Below are 27,546 nucleotides of genomic sequence, written 5' to 3'. Positions count from 1 at the left end.
CCCCCCGAAATTTTTTTGCGCTGTCCATGCACCGCCGACCAAAGCGACCCCAGGCGCCGGAAATCACTCTGGATTTTGTCTAGAATATCTTTTTGACGCTCGAAAAGACATTTAACCGCGAAGATTGCTAACTCGGGCTGGATTTCGTGGCAACGCCCATACACCGGGTGTCACATAACGCCAAGCAGTCCCATCTGAGCACAAAGTTTCAAGGGCACTTTGATGGTGAGCGGGCTCGCCGCGGCATCTCACTGAGGCCACGGAATCTACGGAGCGCATGGATATCAATTGCGAAACTTTATGGGTATAAATGTCATAAGCTCTTGATGTGAAAGGTGCATTGACATTTCCAAAGTTGTGCTTTAGATTTTCAATTGCGGAACTTTGTGGGTTTAATGTTGTTATAAACATTTGTCGCCAAAGGTCTATTGACTTTTCTAAAGTCTTACATCGGAACATAGAACGAGACAAGCCAAATCAACACACTAGCAGACGAGTTCACAAAGCAGGCAGCGAGGTCCAATGAGACGAAGCGTTGGGGTGGTTCATTTGTGCCGTCATGTCACATAAAAAATATCAACATTTTTTTTAACCTACGCCAGAACGTCCATGTCAAGACACTAAAGCCAGCCAAAGTAACTACTTTCTTATTTATTTTTTCTACTCTGACATTTATTCGCGAGGGCACATTGAGGCTCTTCAATTTTTTTTTTTTTGTTCTCGCTACCGTACCCGCGGGCTGCCAGAGCCAACCAGAGCGCATACGTTTTTCTCGTATGGCCCCGACCACCGTGCGGTGCACTTGGGTGCGCGTTCGGTTTGCTCTGGCCGAGTGGATTTTCACCGGACAGAGTTTTGGACGCTTTCTGGCTAGCAGACTAGAAAAAAACACAATGATCGCTCGCCGGCATCACTGTGGGGACTCGAAGGATTGCACCGCATTCCTTGAGCGGAACCTTTCCGGAAAGTCTTGATTCGCCGCTGTAGGATACTGAGCAGTATGCGTATTGTTCTCAGTGGACCAAGCGTCTCATGCTTTCTTCGGTATTCCTTCCGTAGCCCCATTAGGTGCCCGAAGTAGGCATTAGATTCTGGCCAACATACTTTCCTATGCGTTTTTTTTTTCATTGCGGTGCCTCCGCCTCGCAGAAAAGAAATACATTGTTGCGGCGCAGCGAATTGTCGCATGGTGAAAGTTTGATTTTGATACTTCTTTTGCGGAAAGTAATGGGTGACCGGACGCTTCAGTTGCCGGATACGTTTATATATTATTGCGAAAGCAATTATATGGACACTCCAGGCGCATTCCTGCCATCGCCCTCATGTTTCATATAAAGTCCAAGGGTGATAACATCGTGACCACACGCTGCATGCTGTATGTGCGAGTGAAAGCGTAGGAGGGGAGGTGGAATGGGTGAGCCGACGATGGTGGCTCAGTCTTGTGTGCGCAAAGGAGAAAAGCGGGGAGCAAGCGCGCCGCCTTCCGTCGCGCGCAATACATTAGGAAGAGTGGATGGAATGGGGGCGGAATCTAGGATTCTGTGAATCTATGATTGTGCAACATGTTTATTTGCCTTGTTTGACGCATTATATACAGTTACTTCTTCTTACATACATAGACTCATTGGAGACTTATACGTATACTTAAATATCTTGTTGCGAGGTTTAGTGTATACATGCAGTGAACTTTGTTTCCAGTGACACTTTTTTGTCCTTTATCAAGCCGTATTCTCGCATTTGTATATCCCATTGTATCTTTGCATTTCTAATGTACGAGGGCGAGTCAAATTAAAGTGAGCCTACCTTAACCGCGCAATAATGGTTCGGTTCATTATCTGCAAGGCATGCGCGTAGGAGAACGGCATGTCTCATTTACAAAAGTGATACGCAGGTGTGAAGATAAATGTTCTTTAACGCTCTCATACACTGGGTTGAATATGGTTGCTTCACATAATGAACACTTCAAAAGTTGAAAAGCTCGGTGTCGCGAAGTTTTTGACAGCTGAAGGTGTTTCCAAAACAGAAATTAATCACCATATGACTGCCGTGTACGTTGAACACTTCATTTCATTGACCACTGTGAAGCGTTGGAGCAAACGGTTCAAAGGACGTTGCAAAGACATTCCAAGACCGGGCCAAAACCATCATACTTAAAAGAATTAAGAATTATACTTTTTCTTTTAAATGCAACAAACCTCCTCAAATTTGGTGAAGTAGTTGCAGGGAAAAACGAATTCCCCTTCTACATGTACTTACATAGGAGCACCAGACCTAAAGCTTCCTCCTAAGGAGGAGGCTGAGCTGGAACGTGCAGCTCTATATATATATATATATATATATATATATATATATATATATATATATATATATATATATATATATATAGGGCCAGTGGCGTAGCCCCCCCCCCCCGAACAAAATTTCTGGCTACGCCACTGGCGCGGTTCGATCACATTCACAACGACATCGTTGGCCCGCTGTTTACACGCTTGCATCCTTGCCCTAGGGTTGCATCCTCAAGTAATGTTTTTGTCACCAAAGACATGCCTAAGGCCAGCCACATTTTCGTACGGCGTGAAGGCATCCGACCATCTCTTTCGCCTCCATGACGGCCATCTCAAGGTACTCAAGCTGACAGAAAAAAAGGGTGACCTTCGACCTCGACGGACGTGAAGAAGTCGTGGCGATAGACAGGGTCAAACGCGCCTACCTAGCGACCTCGCCATCATTATCCGTGCTGGACTTTACCAGCGCAGAAACGACGGATCTGCTCGATCGCCTGGCATCAAAGGCTGTTTCTTCGGCGCCGCTGCACCACTGCTCTTCTCCTAAAAAGGGGTAGGGAGGGGCGAACTCTCTAGCAGCCGTGGTCATCTTCCTCGGCCGCCTTTCAAAAATATATGGCACGCTCCGGCGGGTGCGTCTCGTGCTTCGTGCCGCGAGCTTAGAAAAAAAAGGACGAACAAACAGCTTCTGCTCCTGCCATTGGTTCTCAACGGTTCTCAAGCCTTCCGCTTGCTGACTCACCCATTGTTATAGTGGACCTAACCTCGGTCCCTATATATAGTGTTTGGTTTTCAACCCGGTTCCTCCAGCACTGATTCCGGGGGTTCTATAGTCGGTCACAACCTAAAAATTACAAACAGGCTCCACCCACAAAAACGCAGTTCGCTGGCCTTTCACATCTGAAAGAGAGCCGAAGCAACGGGGTCTGCTCATAACCACAACAAATTATGCACGACCAGTTAGGTTAACGTATTTCACGCACGTTAAGCAGTATTGCGTGTTTAAAAGACCTGTGTGTGTGTGTGTGTGTGTGTGTGTGTGTGTGTGTGTGTGTGTGTGTGTGTGTGTGTGTGTGTGTGTGTGTGTGTGTGTGTGTGTGTGTGTGTCTGTGTGTGAGTGCGTGTGTGTGTGTGTGTGTGTGTGTGTGTGTGTGTGTGTGCGTGTGCGTGTGTGCGTGTGTGTGTGTGCGTGTGCGCGCGCGCGCGTGTGCGTGTGTTTTGTAAAGATGTGTAGTTTGTGTCACTGGTTTAAGGCTGAAACTTGAATCCCTAGGGCAAATTTAATGGGGAATTTTGATATTAGTGCAACCAAAGGTACTATTTTCAATTGAAACGTGTAGTATTTATTTCCCAATTGGCCCAGCATTTACATCAGTAGACCTGGGGACGTATTCTGAAACGTTCGCCGCGGCGAAGTTTCGCACTGGCCACGCCTCCGCCGTTGCGGCGCGCGCTGAATGGCTGCTTTGACAAAACCGGAAATTCACTTGCGCCACCTGAATTTTCGGTTTTGTCAAAGCAGCCATTCAGAGCGCGCCGCAACGGCGGAGGCGTGGCCAGTGCGAAACTTCGCCGCGGCGAACGTTTCAGAATACGTCCCCAGTGTGATTAAGCTTGGAGCGAACTTCAGCTCGTTCGGCTGTCCTTCAGAGGTAAATGACAGGTACACGGCGTTTTTGTGGGTGGAGCTTGCTTGCATTTCTTAGGTTGTCACCGACGATAGCTGGCATGGAGGCTAGAATCCAGAGGATGGTGTTCGTCCCCGAAATTTGCTGCGCGTTGCTCATCGTACTGTATCATCGTAGCACGTTTCCACAAGGTCAAGCACATCCTGTCTCGTGATTCCACACTACCTTTGCTTTGCTGGCTCATGAAAGCTTCACCTAGACCAATTATCACAGTACGGGTGTTACACTTTAAGAGAAAAATTATTTCTCCGTTGTCGTATATTCTAACGCGATAGCGTTAACGGCCCCCTATCGCATAAAATCCGGCATCAGCGCCGGCGGCAGTGTTCGTACGGGAAAAATCATCCCAAACCACGCATCTCGATCCACACAGGTTCTCGCGTGGTGCATAGGCGTCATTGAACTAAATGAATGTCTCAAAATAAAATGCGCCACAAAATTCGCCAAGGGCGACTTACACACAAGTTACAGGAATGACAGCGCCGCATTGTAATTTGAATATACGAGAACACGTGTTTCTGTTACGCGCAAAGTCAAACAAAAACCCCTTCTGCAGCTGCTGTTTGAGGTCCGTCTCAGTAGGGCTGGTTCGCCCTGCTCGGTTCCTTGCAGCACTATCCAGGTGGTGTTGCAATGGTGTTGCAAGAAACAAAAGAACCAGAAAGCTCGCCTTCGTACACAGCGTTCCCCGCCAGTTTTTCCAAGAAGAAATTAGGTTCGATAAGCTGCAGTTGCTGGGAAGCGGGAGAAGCAGTCGGGGATCTTCAAGAGGAAGCTTTAGCTCGAGGGCTCCCATATAAATACATGGGAAAGGAGAAATCGCTTTTCTCGCCAACAACTGCGCAAGACTGGATGCATTTTAAAGAAAATTTTAAAGATCTAGCGACTGTTGGAAGTGGATCTTTTTATTTAAGCCACTTACATTTTCATACATATTGTCAGAAATCGCAAAAATTCCGAAAATGAAACTATCATGCTCACAACTCTGTAACTCAGCCGTGAAAGACAGCATCGCAATTCTATCAATTGCGACTAAAAGCACATATAAAGTGCACAGATTCGATTATTACACATGGTTCTCAAATAAACCACTAATGCGTGAGTACCACTTTTGCAACACCTTCGTAAAAACCGTAACAAATCCATGTAAGACATTAATTAATACATCAAATTTGTTTGCTTTGGATGTTAGGATGGATGCAATTTACAGAACGGCGATATCTGTTTTTCATGCAGGCAGGCAAACTTATAAACTTCGGGCTTCCGTTTGTCAAACACATAATTAAATAAAAAACCCTGTTAAGAACTGAGGGCATAAGTCGATATTCCGCTTAAACAGTCACTAGAATTTCACTTTTCCTCTCAGATGCCACAAATTTCATTAAAATCGGCCTAGGGGCTACCTCAGAAAAGCACTTCTGCGTTTTACAGACATTTGAATAGGTGGTGGTGGAGTTGGGGCCGAGCTAAAACTTACTCTTAAAGGCGAAGCTCAAGCGTCCTCCAAATTTTTTTATAGGTGCCACCGAGCTGCAGATGCACTTGATACGGCGGGCAGATCAATATGTAGCTGCTACATCTTGCGTGCCTAATATTGTATTCTGTTATAACAAGCAATGCATTAAAGGCATGGGCCGCTGCCGAAATTTTTTACGGCATCTTTGCTGCTTTATGAAGATGTAAAGCTTTATAAAATATTTACAGCGAAATTCGCAGGGATTGCCAGATTGACTTTGAGGGTTACGTAATATCATGTTCCCAAAAGAACACGCAAGCTAATTCGGCTCCATTCACGGCACAGAAAGACAACACGGAGCATGGACGACTCATTTTATTCGGTAACCTGTGGTATGCATAGCCTAGTTTTGAATGCGAAAGCGCATTATGTCCCATGAGGCAGAAAATCCGCCGTATACAAGAGATGAAAATTATGGGGTTTTAAGTGCCAAAACCACTTTCTGATTATGTGGCACACCGTAGTGGAGGATTCCGGAAATTTCGACCACCTGGGGTTCTGTAACGTGCACCTAAATATAAGCACACAGGTGTTTTCGCATTATGCCGTCATCGAAATGCGGCCGCCGTGGCCGGGATTCGATCCCGCGACCTCGTGCTCAGCAGCCCAACACCATAGCCATTGAGCAACCACGGCGGGTTATCCAAGCGATGGTACCAAAAATGGCCGACGGCGCACAAGGTAAGAAGACGACAAAAAAAAAATGCTTGGATTGATGTCGAAATTCTCAGGGAGGTTCCTGCTAGCAAAGTAAATAAATGTCCTTGAACAGGAAATTTGGAACACATAGGTCTGGGTGCGAATCGAAGCCGGGCCTCCATGGTGCGATAGGAACGTGCTTCCCCTACGGCACGGCGCCTCCACGGCTTCGGCTGACTAAAGGTGCGCCTAGTGCATGCATCATTGCACAGGTCACGTCGCAGCCATTGCAAAATTAAATTATGGGGCTTTATGTGCTGAAACCACGATGTGATTATGAGCCACGTTGTAGTGGGGGACTCTCGAAACTTGGACCCCCTGGGGTTCTTCAAGTGCGCCTAAATCTAAGCACTCGGGTGTTTTCAAATTTCGTCCCCGTCGAAATGTGGCCACCGTGGCCGGGATTCCATTCCGTGACCTCGTACTTAGCAGCCCAATCGCAGCCATGTGGCTGCGACGTTAGATTAATGTGGCTTATGACAGAGTAAGCTTACCTAAAGTGGAGTAAAGTGAATTAACATGAAGTAACGTGAAGTAACGAGAATGAAGGTGAATTAAAATGAAAAGCGAGGCTCAAAAGATCCGGCTCGCTCCCGAGCGACCCATCTCTAATGTCAGCGCGCCATTACGCCATTACGATGCGCACGCAGCAAGCAAGCGCATTTTCCGGAATGTGGCAGCGCATGTAACATAAGTGTCTGAGTACATGGGAGTGACCACGTATGTAACCTACGTAAACCTCTTGTACCATCTGGAAGATCAAAACGAAAACGCTTGTTGCCTACAGACGGTTATTAGTCGCAAGTAAGGTACAAGACTCGTGGTAAGCTCATGCCACCGGTCTCAGCACCTTCTTGACGTGCTGCGTGAGAAGCGGCCGCCATCGTATTTCAAGCTTTCGTGGGACAGAGCCCCACGTACTCCTCCCAGCTGCCGGGACGCTGCCTGGGTGGTAGTTTAGAAAGTGTTGCCCTTCCAAAGGTGGAGTTAGTAGGGCACCCATATAGAAAGAAATTCAACAAGAGGGGACACTCGGCGAAAACTGGCAACAGGTAATACGTGACTGCGGTATTAATGCCGTCCGTTAGCTGCCGCGAGCGTACGAAAATAAGAATGTGAAATTAAGTTAACCGGCATTGTTCCATTTTTTCATTCTTTCCTTCCAGAACTAAAAGCTTTGAATATAAACGAACTTATCGTTTGCGACTTACTTTCCTTGCGTCACCTAGCAACAAGCTAACGGCACGCCAGAAGAGCCTGATGCACTCGTCATGCGTCAGGCACACCGCATAAAGAGCGAGGCCGGCTTGCTTGTGAAGAAGGCTTGAAATCCGGGCCAGCTGGTACATAGTTGAAGGAAAAAAAACAGCCACAAAGGTCTTTTTTTACTGTTTTTTTTTGCTTGTGAAGTTCGCCTGAGCGGCAAGCCCCCCCCCCTCTCACTCTCTTCTCTCTCTCTCTTTCTTCTTATTTTCTTTCTTTAATGTAGCCTGGTTTGTCGGGCTCCCGGCGTATTCTTGCGTTCCTCCTGCCCTTCCACACGGCACCACAGCTCTATTGGAGTATGGCAAGGTAAGAAATTTAGTTTGACAGCGTGCCACGCATTTCAAGGAACATTTAGGCTAATGGCATGGAACCTAGAGTTGTAAAGCAGATCGCGAGAAACAGCTCAGCAGTCCTGGCGCAGTTAATTCGAGTTAATGACTCGTACTGGGAGATTTCTCGGAGGCTTTTGATGGGTCCCACATTAATGTAACTATTTTCGGTAGTTTTCGGGGGCGCTCGCCGCGCCTGGGTCGGCAGTTACCGAAAAGCAACTCGGCCCTGGCACTCAGTTAGTGTCGCGTGCTGTGAATCTTACTGGGACGAGTTCGCGACGCTTTCTCTGACCCCCAACATGATTGTAGGTAATGTCGTTACATTTTGAGATAATATTGAGGCACGCTTGCCGCGGCTGGCATTGTAACGCAGTTAGCGAAAAGCAGCTCGGCCGTGATGACAGTTAGCTGGGCGTTTACTGAACCTTAGCGGACAAGTTAGTGACGCTTTTTATGGCCCCGCAACAACATAATCCTCCTTTCATACTCACGCTTATCGAAAACGCGACGAGCGACTGCCAAGAGTAATAACACTGGAGTGTCACCTAATAGTTCGGCGGGAACCCGCAAGGTTGTAGCAATTGCTACAATTGGGTGGATGTCCCATTTTCCCTTAATGAACACCGGAGTGTGTTGGGCCGACAGAACGTGCAAAAGATAACACCAAGGAGCTCGAACACCAGGCGCTTTTAACTAAAAAAATTCTGTCTTCTGAATGACAGAAAAGAAGCTTTGCACCCTCGCATCTGTCTTGAGTGCGAGTAGAAGGAATTCTGCGAGCGTCTAGCGTGGTCAGGTTGAGAAACTGTATGTAGCCTGTAATATATCGCGGCGGTTGAAGCCAAGTTCTTTTGGAAATGCGCAGTAACTCATCTAGTTACGCACTGAAAGTGCAGGAAATAAGTCCTCGGAATGGGGGAATGCTTGAAAATCGAACGTTCGCGTGATATGCACGGTATTGTTCGGCATGAGTCGGGTATTTTCTACGCCATGTACATAAATGCGATTTGCTTTTCTTTATTATGCCGCCCATTCGCCACTTTCGCACGTTTCGCCTCTACGCGCGGTATTCCTATACGGTATCAATACCAAAATGACACATGCTAGTAGTTTACTTTTTTTTTCAGCTGACGTTGTCCGGTGGATCTTCGTACGAGAACTGCTGCTGCTTATCTGGTGCTACATTATTGGATATATGCACGAGAAATCCCGGAACGAGCATTTATATAGAGCGAAATAAACATTTCCTTACTTCGCAACGCGTCTTGCGTCTACTTTATGAAATTTCACGTGACACAGATTCCATGGAGGCTGGTAAAGATGGTTCGCAGTCATTTTTACCTAATAATAAAACTACCTCCCACAAACACCACGCGCGGTTGAGCAGTAGAAGCAAAAAAAAAATGCCGCGCCGATCAACGCAGCCGGCGTAACGCGTTCCCGCTAGCGTTCAAAACGGGCGCGCCCAAAACCGACACCGAAAGTCTAGTTCAGGTATTCATGCCGGCGGCTTGGAGCGCTGCAGTCCATTCCGCCGCTGGGCTGTATAGGAGTGTCCGCTCTTGTTGAACTCCTTTCTCAGTGGGGGCGCACCAGAAGTATGCATATCTACGGCACTACACAAATTTGGCAGGTAACAAAGAGAACTAAACGTCAATATCCTGCGAAATAGTTATGCTTACGTATGACCTCCCGCGAGGGATGCGTTCGAGATAATTAAGCGCATCAAGAACACGTACCTGCAGCCGACTATGCAGGACAAAACGTTTATGTTTTCGTGGCAGACTTGTGGGGCCGAAACGCGCGATCAGAAGCTTTCCCGGATCACAAAGGAACTTCTGCCACATCGGGAAGAGTCAATATTTGGGGTATTCGAAGAGTGAAGCTTCCGAATCGACTACAAATGTTCAAAAAAGAAAAAAGACAACTTTGACCATTAAACATCACTAGTTTCTGTAAAAGAAGCAGTGACAAGGAAAGCTCCGGCGAGTATGTGCGGTAACAGAAAGCTTGTTTAATCTATACATGTGATGCACTTAACCCCATTAACAACCGGTTGTCAGCTCAATTGACAGGCTTGTAATGAAGAAACAAAGCACGATCGTATCTGATGCACCTTGACAATGACAGCAAGAAAGAAAGAAAGGAACAGCATGCCCCCGAATGCATGTAGTAGAGTGCAGTGCTATAGTTGTAAGAACTAAGGGTAACATACCGCAGCACCGTACATCGTTTTGAGGCAATCGAAACTTGGCGGGATTGGTCAAATATGAAATTGCTTCCTTCGCCTCGACAAAGCGATTAGGCAAGTTCTGCCTAAGGCAAGTCATGCTGCAAATCATATTGACCGCAAAAAAGACGGGGACAGAGGAAGAAAACACATAAACAGCACGGGCGGTAACTTTCAACTGTTTTATTCATAGCAGCCAGTGGGCATATATAGGCAGAAAGAACATGCGCAGATCGCAGCAAACAAGAATGCACATCAGCTTAGCGTGGCAACCAATTATCAAAAAAAATCTATTTCCGCTTGAAACAACCTAATGGAGGTATCGCTAACACAATCTTGGCCTTTCTTTTTTATGTGGTAAGCCTAAAAAAAAAGAAAGGCCAAGATTGTGTTAGCGATACCTCCATTAGGTTGTTTCAAGCGGAAATAGATTTTTTTGATAATTGGTTGCCACGCTAAGCTGATGTGCATTCTTGTTTGCTGCAATCTGCGCATGTTCTTTCTGCCTATATGTGCCCACTGGCTGCTATGAATAAAACAGTTGAAAGTTACCGCCCGTGCTGTTTATGTGTTTTCTTCCTCTGTCCCCGTCTTTTTTGCAGTCAATATGATTTGCAGTAAATACCAACTAGGCCAAACTGAAGTTCTTCTGAAGCAAGTCATGCTGACTCAACAGATGGTAACTGTTGCCTAAGAAATGACCCCCGGCATGTGTTTGTTACACGCCGCTTTAGCTTAGTGGATGTATGACGAAGCGCTGCTCAGCTTGAGGTCGCGGGTTCTCCAGTGCCAAAATAATTGAGAACAGTGCCCCTTCACTTGTTGTCTTGCTCCTTGCAAACTGCAAAAAAAGGAGTGTTGTCCCTTATGGTGTTCTATTCGACAACGTCGCACAGTGAATTCTCGAATCGAGTACGAATAGAGTAGAAAATACATTTCCGTTCAAATTTCAAATCAGGAATATTCGCATACCCTTTCCCGATAGTATGATGATGGCAAGATGTATTTATTGAGGGATGGCTCGAAGGCCCATTGCACCATTGCAATGCTGTAAAACTCTCTTAGCGTGCGATGCGTTACAGTAGGCGGGCCCGTGTTGTAATTACTGTACCTTAGCACATCCTAGAGCAAAATGATTTTGCGCGCCTTTACTCTACTTGTATTAGCTTCTTAGGTTAAAGCTCTTGTGGCACTGGCAAAAAGGAGCATCAATGCATTTGCATACTAAATTTCTCTAAGGTCTTCAAAGTTGCTTAAAAGAAAACAATTGAAACGATGGCAGAGTGGCAGTGAGGCCGCGTAATATAGATGCAGGTGGCGACACGGCTTCTGCCGTTGAAGTAGTAATCGTCCTCTTACTGGCGCTTTGTCTCCTGTAGACTCCGTTCATCGTCTTTAACACCCAGTATTCAGAAATGCATCTTAATATGGAGCCCGCGCTTGACGATATAAATGGCCCCTGGCGTGAACGCGCCCAAGACGCTCAATGCGTTTCCTTTGGTGCGTTCACGACAGGCGTCATTTAAATCAAGTCAAGCGTCGGCTTCAAGTTAAGATGCATGTCGGAATACGGGGATAAGTCTCGAGGAAGATGTACTCGGTGTAACACATCGCCCTTCCGCTAAGAGACTTTGACGCAGCTTTTGGTCAAGGAAGATCGGCAATCTTGCTCGGCGGCTGGAGGGAGCATACACTCGTGCTCATCTGGTTGTTATAGAACTGAAAACATACTTATTATTTACATTAAAATCAATGTCGCGTGTGCCTACAACATTTCTGTTTAATCAAATAAGCGTTCGACCACGATTCAGCAACAGTTATCCTTGCTGCTGCACAGTACTCTCGACCTCTCAGGGCGTTTACAGGAACCAGGCAGCAGTGGGTCGAGTCCGCTTGTCGGGCTGGAATAAGCCGGTAGAGTTCATGTAAGCGCTTGCCGGTTGGGCTGAGCAATCGTCGAGTCGGGCTCCCTCAGCCCGACTGCATGGGGTATGTTGACCCGGCCGTTAGCAGTGTACACTTAAAGGCGGATGTTTTGGGCCCGCCAGCGCCGAAACTTGAGCGAGGCCACTGGGACCACGCGATTAAGGCGCCGGCACGGGAATAGTATTAAATCAAGACCAAGACAAGCACTGGGCTATCCGCCAAGGGCGATTTTTTTGAAATTCCAAAGAAATTCAAAAGTATTATCATATATATATATATATATATATAAAAAGTAAAGTATTATAAAAGTATTATCATATATATATATATATATATATATATATATATATATATATATATATATATATATATATATATATATATATATATATATATATATATATATATATAGCGGCAGCAGCATCGGCGCCGCACGAGAGAAGACGTAGACGCTCGCGTCTACACGAGGGTCGAGCGGCTGGCACGGGCTTGCGTTCCGACGAAAGCGATTATTAAAAAGAATGCTACGCTAAGAGACGGACTGTCGGTTCTTCCTCTCCTGCGAGAGCCCGAGACTTTAACGGTCTACGTGGTCGCTCGTCGCCACACACACACACACACACACACACACACACACACACACACACACACACACACACACACACGCACACGCACACGCACACACGCACGCACGCACGCACGCGCGCACGCACACGCACACGCACACGCACACACACACACACACACACACACACACACACACACACACACACACATATATATATATATATATATATATATATATATATATGTATCGTTGTTGATTTCTATGAAACATATTGCATATGTGCCGTTCATATTTTCTTCATATGAGTCAGTGAGGGAATAAACTTCTATTCAGGCGTTGCGCCCCTTCCGGTAGCAGTTGCCAGCCTGCTCCTCACTTTCCCTTTCCTGTTAACTGTGTATACGTGTTGAAAACAAATAATAGTAATAATGCGCTCCAGCAAAACACAATAAAAACGCGCACCCGGCTAATCCCACGACGGGACTGACCTATCTAGTCTGCCGGCCGGATCGCGGGCGCGCTGGACGACTAGGATTTGGTCCTCAAAGACGGGACTTCGCAGGAGGGCGTCCCACTCTTCCTTGGTGAACTTCGGGCCAAGCGACCCGCACTCCCAGAGCATATGAGGCAAAGTAGCAACCTCCTTGTCGCTGCAGAAATGTCATGTTTTCCTGTCTGAGGCACTTTATCCCTGTTTACAAACTTTATACCACAGTGTGCTATATTCCATCTGTCAGGCCCTTTCTTGTTTTATGTTTTCTTCATGACATTTCTGCAGCGACAAGGAATAATTTTTTTTTTTGCATTTCGACTGCGCTAGTGGGCTCCCTAACGTTAGGGAGTACAATGACCTACCTGACAAGCTTTAAGAATATATGGAGGCCCGCATGTAGATTGAAAACATTATCGCATTCTGTGCGAGAAAACCTGAGCTGTACTATATAACAGTGGTCCATCACCCATGTCGCTTATATGCTACATCATTGATTTATCGGACTTTACCTGGTTCACCGCCAATAGGCATTGCTAGGCCTAAGCGAAGCCAAGGCCTGCTTGGCCTAGCCAGCCGTGCTACTGCCACGACAACATGGAGGTTTTCCCCACCGCTTTGACGCACGGTTCCCAGGTTTCCCAAATGTGCGTGCAAGTAGATGGAGAAGAAATTATGCCCGAGGAATTTCATCGCACGCCCGGATGGCTGCACAACGGTGGGCACACGAGCCGAACACGCCTGCATGCAACGCAGGGTGAGTCGCATTCTCGTACCGATACTCCGAGCTCTCAGCAGAAGACTAAATTCCACAAGAACGTCAGGACCGCAGTTATTCGAGCGGCTCGCATGCCCGCAATGCCTGCGGAAGAAATTAAGATCGTCGTGCGGCCCCGCGGAGGGCTCGATATTTCCAAGGCGGGAGCTGCATGCGTGGCTACTGCCATCATGGCGGCAGCGGGAATTGAGAAGGCAGATCGAGCTGAGGATATGGCGTGTCCCAATATCCATCAGAACATTATGGTGCTCAGCACTCCGTGTGAGGAGCGAGCGAAGAAGTATGCTCGAATACAAGCTATCAACGTCCAAGGCAAAATATACGAAGTGAGCGCTTACGGAACGACCGCCCACGACACAGTCAAGGGCGTGATCAGGGGCATAGCGCTTGAGGACAGCGAAGCCGAAATAATGCAGCAGATCGTTACAAAGTACAACCCTCTCGCCGTGGGAGCGAAGCGTATCGGGAACACGAGTACAATAATCGTTGTGTTCAACGGTAGCAAGGTTCCCAAGTATGTGCGTTATGGATCCACGCTCTATCCGTGCAGTCTCTACAGGAAGCAAATAGAAGTGTGCAAAGTATGCGGCAAGGTCGGCCACAGGCGCGACGTGTGCCCCACACCAAACGTACGTGTTTGTCTTTCATGCGGTGTTTCTAATCCCACAGAGGGCCACAAGTGTGTCCCCAAGTGCAAGCTCTGTGGCGAAGAACACCCCACTGGAGACCGCCTCTGCAGAGCCAAATACAAGGTTCCGTACGTCGTGCGGCGACGGCGATGGGAACGCCGTAACGCCGAACAACAGCGAAAGCAGGCACTCGAATCAAGCGCCTTTCCACGCCTAGGACGCTCCCGCTCGCGCAGCGCTTCCCGTGGCGGATCCCGCAGCGCGTCGCGCCATGCCTCACGCCACGCATCACGTTACGCTTCCCGTCATGCCTCGCGTAGCGCATCCCGTGGCCGTGACTCGTCGGACAGGAACAGCTGCGGCGCAAAGCGATCGCGCTCCCGTGACAAAGTCAGCTGGGCCGACGTAGCCAAGGGCGAAGTTAAAGGCAGCAGCGCCAGCTCCAACAGTGCCACTAGTGGCCGAAGCACACCGAGCAGCTGGCAGGCGTGGACTACCAGCCCCTACTACAAGGAACTCGAACAACTCCGCGCAACCAATGCGACCCTGGTAGAAACTACGCGCAGGCTTGCCGAAGAGCTAGCCGAGGTCAAGAAAGAACTTCAAGCACAGCAAGCCCATCCAAGGACAGAGCCAGCTCAGTCACCCTAGACACCTACACCCGCCACCGACACGCCACCACACCAAGGCATACAATCAATGGACACAACCCAAGACGAGCCCCAGGAGGAGAAGACCACTGATCCAACCCCCAAGAAACGAGCACGCACCGAACCCACACCCACCGTTGTCCCCGAGCAGAACTCCGACACGCTATCGCACCATGTCACAGAGTCAAAGGACAAACCCCAAGACGCGCCCCAGGAGGAGAAGATCACTGACCCGACCACCAAGAAACGAACACGCACTTCATCACGACATAACAAGGACCTGACCCAATTGGAAACTCAGCTCGAAGCCAAAATTGAAGCGCTCGCCAACACCTACGCCAGCACCGCTGCCGTGACCGACCAACGACTGGCACTGCTGGAGGAACTGATCACCACGTCCTTCCGCACCATACAAGAGCGTTTCGAATTCATTGAACACACCCTCAAGCCCATAGTCCGCAGCCCCATCTTTTCAGCGGAATTCGCCAAACACCCATACCTCCAAGAACAGACGCAAGCCCCACCCTCGACACAACTATGTCCCAACACCAATCCACAATAGCATCGCTACCAGGCCTTACGGTCTGGCAGTGGAACTGTCACAGTTACAACAACAAGAAAGCAGTGCTGCAACAACATATTACCACAGTAAACAAGAAACCCGACATTATCCTGCTGCAAGAAACGGCGACGGTGACCCCCACCCTCCCTGGGTATCGCGCTCACGTTAGCCAAGGGGAGGGACGGGGCGTCTGCACGTTCGTCCGCAAAGGGCTCACGTTCATCGAGCACCAACTCAAACACGGCCGCAGCAGGGTGGAATACGCCTTCACCGAAATCATCCCAAGCAAACAACGGAAAGGCAGCCTGTTCATCGTCAACATCTACAGTAACCCCAAGCACCAAACACAGAAATTCAAGACCCTACTACACACAGCCAGCACCCAAGCCAGAGACAACACGTTGCTGATCGGAGGGGACTTCAACGCCGCCCATCGAGCGTGGGGTTATGTGAAGGACACGGCCAAGGGACGGGACTTATTACAGGATACCCTGGACCACAAATGTGTGCTAATCACGGACCCTGCGCATCCTACCCGCATCGGCAACTCCGTAGCACGAGACACCACACCAGACCTTACGTTCGTAAAAAATGACCACACAGGCAAAGTAACATGGCACAACACGGGCGTCGACCTGGGCAGTGACCACTACATCCTCGAAATTACGATACCCAACCAATTACGGAGCAATACCATTATACATAAGTGGACGGACTGGGACGAATTCCGTAAGGGGCGCCTCACCACAGCGCAAGACATCACAGAGATCGAAACCTGGACGGCGGAACTCCGCGATGCAGTGCGCTCAGCCACAAAGACCATAGAAACAGACGAGGACGTCATCATCATGGACAGCCGCCTGGCCCATCTGATAGAGGCCAAACGTTCGATACAGGCGCGTTGGAAGCAGCACCGGCTGAATCGCAAATTGAGGAAGAAGGTGGCTGACTTAAATAGGGCCATTGAACAACATTGCAGGCTCCTGTGCCGTCAACAGTGGAACGAGATCTGCAACCGAGCTGACAGGGAATTGCATCGCAGTTGTACATGGAATCTATTTCGGCACCTCCTAGACGAAACAAAGACCAAGTCAAACCAGCGCGACCGCCTGGCCCGCTTCATGCACACCATCACACAACAACAAGGAAAAGACGCTGTTATCAGGAGCCTGGAAGCCAAGTATCTGCCAGACACGCCAACGGAAACCCACCCGCCGTACGGGGGGCTGCCCAACGCGTGGCTCGACCGAGACATTACCATATCAGAGGTACGGGTAGCGCTGCACGAGCTCAACACCCGCTCAGCAGCCGGCCCAGATCTCGTTACAAACAAGATGCTACGCAACCTGGACGACGCTTCGATAGAAGCCCTAACCGATTACTTCAATGAATGCTGGCATTCGGGCAAGCTCCCCCGACAGTGGAAAACGGCAAGAACTATCCTCATTCCGAAACCGGGCAAACCACTGGTATCGGCAACCTGCGTCCCATCTCGCTGACGTCCTGCGTGGGCAAGGTGCTGGAGCACGTAGTCGCCAACCGGTGGCAGGAATACCTAGAGAAGGAAGGCCTCTATCCTGACACGTTGATCGGCTTCCGGCGCAGACTCAGCACACAAGATGCCATGTTACAACTCAAACAAGAAATCGTCGACAACAAGACACAAGACAGCAAAGTAATTCTGGGTCTCGATTTACAAAGTGCATTCGACAAAGTTAAACACTCAGCCATATTAGTACAAGTATCAAGACTCAACATGGGGGTAACGAGCTACAATTATATTCTAGACTTCTTGACCAACCGCACGGTAGAACTGCACGCCGGAGACCTCAAGCTCCCCGAACACAAGCTCGGCAGTACGGGTACTCCACAGGGTTCGGTCATATCGCCGTTGCTCTTTAACCTCGTCATGATCGGGGTAGCGAGGGCAGTAGCGGGGACCGGCGTCCGGCATACGATCTACGCCGACGACATTACCCTGTGGGCGGCCGGCGGCACCGACGCCAGCATCGAGCAACAGCTGCAAGCGGCGGTTACCGCCATCGAGCAGCACCTTGATGGCACAGGCCTAATGTGCTCGCCCGCCAAATCCGAGCTGTTCGTCCTCAAACCGCTTCTACCGGGACGGAAGCGCGCTCCTCTTCGGGAGTGTGATCACATCAAAATTGTGACTGCATCGGGGCAACGCATCCCCGAGGTGCCCAAGATCAGAGTACTGGGCCTGCTGCTCAACAAGAGCGGCCGCAACGACGAGACCATCAACAAGCTTACCACCAAGGCAATGGACGCCATCCGGCTCATACATCGAGTCTCTACACGACGGGCGGGCATGCGTGAAGACAGTCTCGTGCGCCTTGTCCAGTCGTTCGTGATCAGTCACATCGCCTACGTTGCGGCCTACCTTAATTGGCACGTCACTGACAGGACCAAGATCAACACGCTGATCAGACGGGCTTACAAGACGGCGCTGGGTTTAATGGAGACCACAAGTACGGCTCGGCTCTTGCAGCTCGGCGTCCATAACACCCTAGAAGAAATAGCCGAGGCGCAGCTCACCGCGCAATTCGAGCGCCTCTCTACCACCAAGACGGGGCGCAGTATACTGACGTCCCTGGGTTACAACCCCCAAGCTCCCAGCCGGCAACCGTGCGAGATCACAGATGAGGCGCGGGCCCACATTTACGTGGACCCCATCCCGAAGAACATGCACCCAGAATACAACCAAGAACGGCGGCAGGCGCGGGCCAAGGCCCTCACCGAACAACACGCCCAAGACCCGCACGCCCGGTATGTGGACGCCGCGGAATACAAGCGGGAAGGCTTCGCGGCAGTGGTCGTTGCGGCGGCTAACGGCACCAAGACAACGGCAGCGAGCGTGCGGTGCACGAACGCCACAGACGCTGAGGAGGTTGCCATCGCTCTGGCGATCACCGAGGCCGAGTGTCGCACCGTGCTCAGCGACTCGAGGAATGCCGTGCGCAATTTTGCCAAGGGGCGAATATGCGCGCCGGCGGCCGCCATCATCGGCAAGCTCCAATTTCAAGACCGCGGCAGCACCGTCCGTATCAAGTGGTTCCCGGGGCACGCCGGCGAGTGTGCATCCTCACCGAACCACAACGAGACGGCCCATTCGGCGGCGCGAGCGCTTACCTTCCGCGCCCCCGAGAGTGACCGTTCCGTGTGGTGGTTCGAAACCAAGGACAGATTGACTAGTTATGCCGAAGTAACCAAGTGTTACCGCTTAGCTCGACGGACAATGCCGCCTCCCCACCCGGCACTCAGTCGGGAGGAGGCCGTAATCCTAAGACAAATACAGACCGCGTCACTCCTTGCCCCCGCAATGCTGCACGTGCTTCACCCAGAGCTCTATCCGAGTGGGCTGTGTGGTGTTTGTGCAACGGGTCCGGCGGACCAATGGCACATCATGTGGGACTGTGCCAGGTTCCCGACGGCAGCTACCTCCAGGACTTACCCGCCAGAACTTCAAAGTGCGCTGCAGTCTACAGACAAGGACTCACAACTATGGGCCGTGCAGCAGGCCCGGGGTGCGCTCGAAAAGCACAAGCCTCGTGACCCACTACAAACGGGCCCAACGGGGCTAGTGCAGAGTAGAGTATAACCCCGGGTCGACGCTTGGCCAGCGTCACGACTCGTTAAATCGCCGTTTGCCGGCACTTTATTAAAGTTATTCCTATCCTATCCTATATGCTACATCCGCCAGTGTGCGTCTGTTGCTTTTAATGTGACGCGCCAATCTGGTACAAATGCCTTTGGCGCTCCCCATACTTTTGTCCTCACATTTATCGGTGGCAATGGAAGGGAAGCGGAATCAGGTTCACGTATTTCCTGGACAGGCCGCCATTGGAATATGAACCTGGCAACGTTTAACGCTAGAACGTTATCTAGTGAGGCGAGTCTAGCAGTGCTATTGGAGGAATTAGAGGGCAGTAAATGGGATATAATAGGGCTCAGTGAAGTTAGGAGGCCAAAAGAAGCATATACAGTTCTGAATAGCGCGCACGTCCTGTGCTACCGGGGCTTAGCGGAGAGAAGAGAACTGGGAGTCGGATTCCTGGTTAATAAGAATATAGCTGGTAACATACAGGAATTCTATAGCATTAACGAGAGGGTGGCGGGTCTTGTTGTGAAACTTAATAAGAGGTACAAAATGAAGATTGTACAGGTCTACTCCCCTACATCCAGTCATGATGACCAGGAAGTCGAAAGCTTCTATGAAGACGTGGAATCGGCGATGGGTAGAGTGAAAACTAAATACACGATACTAATGGGCGACTTTAATGCCAAGTTAGGCAAGAAGCAGGCTGGAGACAAGACAGTGGGCGAATATGGCATAGGAACAGAATAATATGAGGATAATGAATACCTTCTTCCGCAAGCGGGATAGCCGAAAATGGACGTGGAGGAGCCCGAACGGCGAGACTAGAAATGAAATAGACTTCATACTCTGCGCTAACCCTGGCATCATACAAGATGTAGACGTGCTCGGCAAAGTGCGCTGCAGTGACCACAGGATGGTAAGAACTCGAATTAGCCTAGACCTGAGCAGGGAACGGAAGAAACTAGTACATAAGAAGCCGATTAATGAGTTGGCGGTAAGAGGGAAAATAGAAGAATTCCAGATCAAGCTACAGAACAGGTATTCGGCTTTAACTCAGGAAGAGGACCTTAATGTTGAAACAATGAACGACAATCTTGTGGGCATCATTAAGGAGTGTGCAATGGAAGTCGGTGGTAACTCCGTTAGGCAGGATACCAGCAAACTATCGCAGGAGACGAAAGATCTGATCAAGAAACGCCAATGTATGAAAGCCTCTAACCCTACAGCTAGAATAGAACTGGCAGAACTTTCGAAGTTAATCAACAAGCGTAAGACAGCTGACATAAGGAAGTATAATATGGATAGAATTGCACATGCTCTCAGGAACGGAGGAAGCCTAAAAACAGTGAAGAAGAAACTAGTAATTGGCAAGAATCAGATGTATGCGTTAAGAGACAAAGCCGGCAATATCATTACTAATATGGATGAGATAGTTCAAGTGGCTGAGGAGTTCTATAGAGATTTATGCAGTACCAGTGGCACCCACGACGATAATGGAAGAGAAAATAATCTAGAGGAATTCGAAATCCCGAAGGTAACGCCGGAAGAAGTAAAGAAAGCCTTAGGAGATATGCAAAGGGGGAAAGCAGCTGGGGAGGATCAGGTAACAGCAGACTTGTTGAAGGATGGTGAACAGATTGTTCTAGAGAAACTGGCCACACTGTATACGCAATGCCTCATGGCCTCGAGCGTACCGGAATCTTGGAAGAACGCTAACATAATCCTAATCCATAAGAAAGGGGACGCCAAAGAATTGAAAAATTATAGAACGATCAGCTTACTGTCCGTTGCCTACAAAGTATTTACTAAGGTAATTGCAAATAGAATCAGGAACACCTTAGACTTCTGTCAACCAAAGGACCAGGCAGGATTCCGTAAAGGCTACTCAGCAATAGACCATATTCACACTATCAATCAAGTGATAGAGAAATGTGCAGAATATAACCAACCCTTATATATAGCTTTCATTGATTACGAGAAAGCGTTTGATTCAGTCGAAACCTCAGCAGTCATGGAGGCATTACGGAATCAGGGTGTAGATGAGCCATATGTAAAAATACTGGAAGATATCTATAGCGGCTCCACAGCCACCGTAGTCCTCCATAAAGCAAGCAACAAAATCCCAATAAAGAAAGGCGTCAGGCAGGGAGATACGATATCTCCAATGCTATTCACAGCGTGTTTACAGGAGGTATTCAGAGACCTGGATTGGGAAGAATTGGGGATAAAAGTTAATGGAGAATACCTTAGTAACTTGCGATTCGCTGATGATATTGCCTTGCTTAGTAACTCAGGGGACCAATTGCAATGCATGCTCACTGACCTGGAGAGGCAAAGCAGAAGAGTGGGTGTAAAAATTAATCTGCAGAAAACTAAAGTAATGCTTAACAGTCTCGGGAGAGAACAGCAATTTACAATAGGCAGCGAGGCACTGGAAGTCGTAAGGGAATATATCTACTTAGAGCAGGTAGTGACGGCGGATCCGGATCATGAGACGGAAATAATCAGAAGAATAAGAATGGGCTGGGGTGTGTTTGGCAGGCATTCCCAAATCATGAACAGCAGGTTGCCATTATCCCTCAAGAGAAAAGTATATAATAGCTGTGTCTTACCAGTACTGACCTATGGGGCAGAAACCTGGAGGCTTACGAAAAGGGTTCTACTCAAATTGAGGACGACACAACGAGCTATGGAAAGAAGAATGATAGGTGTAACGTTAAGGGATAAGAAAAGAGCAGATTGGGTGAGGGAACAAACGCGAGGTAATGACATCTTAGTTGAAATCAAGAAAAAGAAATGGGCATGGGCAGGACATGTAATGAGGAGGGAAGATAACTGATGCTCATTAAGGGTTACGGACTGGATCCCAAGGGAAGGGAAGCGTAGCAGGGGGCGGCAGAAAGTTAGGTGGGCGGATGAGATTAAGAAGTTTGCAGGGACGGCATGGCCACAATTAGTATATGACCGGGGTTGTTGGAGAAGCATGGGAGAGGCCTTTGCCCTGCAGTGGGCGCAACCAGGCTGATGATGATGATGATGATTTCCTGGCTGGTAATCAGTACGACGTGTTTAAAACAGCGGTTTCTTTTAATAAAGACGTGTCGTTTTGTGTCACTGGTTTAAGGCTGAAACTTGAATCCCTAGGGCAAATTTTATGATTGATCCTGATATTAGTGCAGATAAAAGTTAACATTCTAGCTTGAAATAAGTAGCATTTTTTTCCCATCGGCCCAGCATTTACATTAGCGGAGCAATGTTATTAGGCTGGGAGCGAACTCAAGCTAGTTTGGCTGTTTTTCAGACGCAAAAGACAGCTGCACAGCATTTTCGTGGGTGGAGCTTGTTTGTAATTTTTAGGTTGCCAAGGACTATAGCTGGCAATGAAGTTTGAATTCGGGGGACAGTGTTAGTCCCCGAAATTTGCTGCGCGTTTCTCATCGTCCTGTGGCGCCGTAGCACGTTTCTACAAGGTCAAGCATATCTGTGAAGACCCAAATATGGGGCCAAAGGTTCGTGTTCTCAATGGTTCGGTTGGTTCTCTTAGGCGGAGCCTCCGAGAACCCAATTGAGGACAAAGCCGTCGGTTTGGACGCACACACAAAGACTTTTAATCAAACTAAAAAGGAGGCATAAAGTAAATAGATGGAAACAGAAAGCATGCCTAAAATACACACTCAAGCGGACATTGCGGGAAGAAACACACCTAGGGCTTGCATGAGGTTAACGAGTGCGAGAGTCCGGGCTTGCCACGAGGGCGGGGACGCGTCAGAGTCTCGACGCGGCGACGCGGCGACAAGCTGGCGAAAGGAGTGGCGCCGGTCTCACCAAAGGTTGCGGCGTTAGCTGACCGACCGGGCGCCGGGAGCGCGCTAGCTCTGGCTAGGCGAGGTAACGCTGGTGGCTGGGTGGCAGGAGTAGACGGCGTCGGCGTTCTGGCCGGGCAGCTGGCATATAACTCGGGCCCGTAGCCCGACTGTTCTCGTCCTGCCCACTGGCGCAGAAGCTCACCGGCCTTGAGGAGTTGACGGCACGCTCAGGAAGATGGGCGACGCACAGGAACAGGATGGCAGGAGGCCCCGGTCGGGTGAAGTCCTGGTGGGCTCGGGTCCGGAACCCGACGGCCCGTCTTCAACGCCCGGCCCGGTGGTTGACCTCCTCCTGCCGTCGCTTCCTGGTACTCTCCTGGCGTCTCCCCGGCGTCTCCCTGCGTGTCCTCTTGCGTGTCCTCCCGTTCTGCCAGCGCACCACGCTTTTTCTTTTGGTCTGGCCGATTTGGCATTCTCGGATTGGCTGCCCGACGCCCCGTGGTCTCTTCTAGTTGGTTGCTTTTCTTTTTGTTGTCTTTCATGCGCCGTGCGTTCTCGTGCCGGACGCTCTTCGGCGTCGTTGTTTTCCTTCTTCCACCTCGGCGCGCGTGCACTCAGTGTCGTCTGCTCTTGACCGTCCCGATCACTGAACCGTGTCGCGCACCACACATCACAACATCGTGCCTCGTGATTCAAAACGACCTCTGCCTTGCTGGCTCGTAACAGCTTCAGGCACACCAATTATAACAGTACGGGGGCTATACTTTGCGCGAAAAATGATTTCTCCATTGCCATATATGTTAACGCGATAGCATTCAGGGCCAATCGCAGCCATGTGGCTGCGACGTTAGAGTACTGTGACTTATGATAGAGTAGAGTTACCTAAAGGGGAGTAAAGAGAATTAACGTGATGTAACGTGAAGTAACGTGAATGAAAGTGAACTAAAATTAAAAGAGATGCTTGTAGCAAGTATGTGACGCCCCCTCGGGCATAATCTTGGTTCGCTCGCCAAGCTCGGTGGCCTGCTAAAGCTCGGCAGGCAACATTGTTCACCGCGCCACAATAAACACCGACGAGCACGATTGATCGCCGGTCAGTCATCGTTCAGCACCACCACGCTGCGGAGCGTCCATCTAACGGAGGTTGCCACAAGCCCTCCCGTTTTCACGACCCGGGGTGGATCGTGACAATGCTAAAAAGATCCTGCTCGCTCCTGAGCGACCCATCTGTAACGTCAGCGCGCAATTACGCCATTACGATGCGCACGCAGCAAGCAAGCGCATTTTCCGGAATGTGGCAGCGCATGTAACATAAGTGTCTGAGTACATGGGAGTGACCACGTATGTAACCTACGTAAACCTCTTGTACCATCTGGAAGATCAAAACGAAAACGCTTGTTGCCTACAGACGGTTATTAGTCGCAAGTAAGGTACAAGACTCGTGGTAAGCTCATGCCACCGGTCCCAGCACCTTCTTGACGTGCTGCATGAGAAGCGGCCGCCATCGTATTTCAAGCTTTCGTGGGACAGGGCCCCACGTACTCCTCCCAGCTGCCGGGACGCTGCCTGGGTGGTAGTTTAGAAAGTGTTGCCCTTCCAAAGATGGAGTTGGCAGTGCACCCATATAGAAAGAAATTCAACAAGAGGGGACACTCGGCGAAAACTGGCAACAGGTAATACGTGACTGCGGTATTAATGCCGTCCGTTAGCTGCCGCGAGCGTACGAAAATAAGAATGTGAAATTAAGTTAACCGGCATTGTTCCATTTTTTCATTCTTTCCTTCCAGAACTAAAAGCTTTGAATATAAACGAACTTATCGTTTGCGACTTACTTTCCTTGCGTCACCTAGCAACAAGCTAACGGCACGCCAGAAGAGCCTGATGCACTCGTCATGCGTCCGACACACCGCATAAGCGAGCGAGGCCGGTTTGCTTGTGAAGAAGGGTTGAAATCCGGGCCAGTTGGTACATATTGAAGGAAAAAAACAGTCACAAAAGTCTTTTGTGACTGGTTTTTTCTTGCTTCTGAAGTTCGCCTGTTCCGCGAGCCGTCTTTCTCTCTCTCTCTTTCCATCTTTTCTTTTTTTAGGTAGCCTAGCTTATCGAGCTCCCGGCATATTCTTGCGTTCCTCCTGCCCTTCCACACGGCACCACAGCTCTATTGGAGTATGGCAAGGTAAGAAATTTAGTTTGACAGCCTGCGACGCATTTCAAGGAACATTTAGGCTAATGGCACGGAACCTAGAGTTGTAATGCAGTTCGCGAAAAACAGCTCAGCATCCTGCGCAGTTAATTTGAGTTAATGAATGGCACTGGGAGATTTCTGGGACGCCTTTGATGGGTCCCACATTAATGTAACTATTTTCGGTAGTTTACGGGGGCGCTCGTCGCGCCTGGGTTGGCAGTTACCGAAAAGCAGCTCGGCCGTGGGACCCAGTTAGTTTCGCGTGCTGTGAATATTACTGGGACAAGTGCTTGACGCTTTCTCTGACCCCCAACGTGATTGTAGTTAACGTAGTTACATTTTGAGATAATTTTTAGGCACGCTTGCCGCGGCTGGCATTGTGACGCAGTTAGCGAAAAGCAGCTCGGCCGTGATGACAGTTAGGTGGGCGTGTACTGAATCTTAGGGGACAAGTTAGTGACGCTTCTTATGGCCCCGCAACAACACAATCCTTCTTTCAGTACTCACGCTTATCGAAAACGCGACGAGCGATTGCCAAGAGTGATAACAGTGGAGTGTTGCGTAATAGTTCGGCAGGAACCCGCAAGGTTGTAGCAATTGCTACAATTGGGTGGATGTCTCATTTTCCCTTAATGAACACCGGAGTGTGTAGGGCCGACAGAACGGGCAAGCGATAACACCAAGGAGTTCAAACACCAAGCGCTTTTAACTAAAAAATTCTGTCTTCTGAATGACAGTAAAGAAGCTTTGCACCCTCGCATCTGTCTTGAGTGCGAGTAGAAGGAATTCTGCGAGCGTCTAGCGTGGTCAGGTTGAGAATCTGTATGTATCCTGTACTATCGCCTCGGTTGAAGCCAAGTTCTTCTGGAAATGCGCAGCCACCCATCTAGTTATGCACTGAAAGTGTAGGAAATATGTCCTTGGAAGGGGGAATGCTTGAAAAACGAATGTTCGCGTGATATGCACGGTATTGTTTGGCATGACTCAGGTATTTTCTACGCCATGTACATAAATGCGATTTGCTTTTCTTTATGATGCCGCCCATTCGCCAATTTCGCGTGTTTCGCCTCTAAACGCGCGGTATTCCTATATGGTATCAATACCTAAATGAAACATGCTAGTAGTTTACTTTTTTTTTTCTGCTGACGTTGTCCTGTGGATCTTCGTACGAGAACTGCTGCTGCTTACCTGGTGCTGCAGCATTGGATATATGCACGAGAAAGCCCGGAACGAGCATTTATATAGAGCGAAATAAACATTTCCTCATTTCGCAAAGCGTTTTGCGTCTACTTTATTAAATTTCACGTGACACAGATTCCATGGAGGCTGGTAAAGATCGTTCGCAGTCATTTTTACTTAATAATAAAACTACCTCCCAGGAACACCGCACGCGGTTGAGCAGTAGAAGCAAAAAAATGCCGCGCCGATCAACGCAGCCGGCGTAACGCGTTCCAGCTAGCGTTCAAAACGCGCGCGTCCAAAACCGACACCGGAAGTCTAGTTCAGGTATTCGTGCCGGCGGCTTGGAGCGCTGCAGTCCATTCGGCCGCTGGGCTGTATAGGAGTGTCCGCTCTTGTTGAATTCCTTTCTCAGTGGGGGCGCATCAGAAGGTATGCGCATCTACGGCACTACACAAATTTGGCAGGTAACAAAGAGAACTAAACGTCAATATCCTGCGAAATAGTTATGATATATCACTGGCGCCAGTTTTGCTGTATATCAGAAATAAAGATTGATCAGGGAACTTTACACTGACATGCAACGGAATTATTCTTACATATGATCTCATGCACGCGACGCGTTCCTGATAGTCAAGCGCATCAAGAACACGTATACCTGCAGCCGACTATACAGGACAAAACGTTTACGTTTTCTTGGCAGACTTGTGGTGCCGAAACGCGCGATCAGAAGCTTTCCCGGATCACAAAGGAACTTCTGCCACATCGGGAAGAGTCAATATTTGGGGTATTCGAAGAGTGAAGCTTCCGAATCGACTACAAATGTTCAAAAAAGAAAAAAGACAACTTCGAACATTCAACACGTTTCTGTAAAAGTTTCTGTAAAAGGTTCTGTAAGAAGTTTCTGTAAAAGAAGCAGTGGTAAGGAAAGCTCCGGCGAGTATGTGCGGTAACAAAAAGCTTGTTTATTCTATACATGCGATGCACTTAACGCCATTAGCAACCGTTTGTCAGCTCAATTGACAGGCTTGTAATGAAGAAACAAAGCACGATCGCATCTGCTGCACCTTGACAATGACAGCAAGAAAAAAAGAAAGGAGCAGCATGTCCCCGAGTGCATGTAGTGGAGTGCAGTGCT

Source organism: Dermacentor albipictus, chromosome 5 (genome assembly GCF_038994185.2).
Source record: "Dermacentor albipictus isolate Rhodes 1998 colony chromosome 5, USDA_Dalb.pri_finalv2, whole genome shotgun sequence".
In the NCBI taxonomy this organism is placed as follows: domain Eukaryota; kingdom Metazoa; phylum Arthropoda; class Arachnida; order Ixodida; family Ixodidae; genus Dermacentor; species Dermacentor albipictus.
This window is presented reverse-complemented; position numbering follows the sequence as displayed.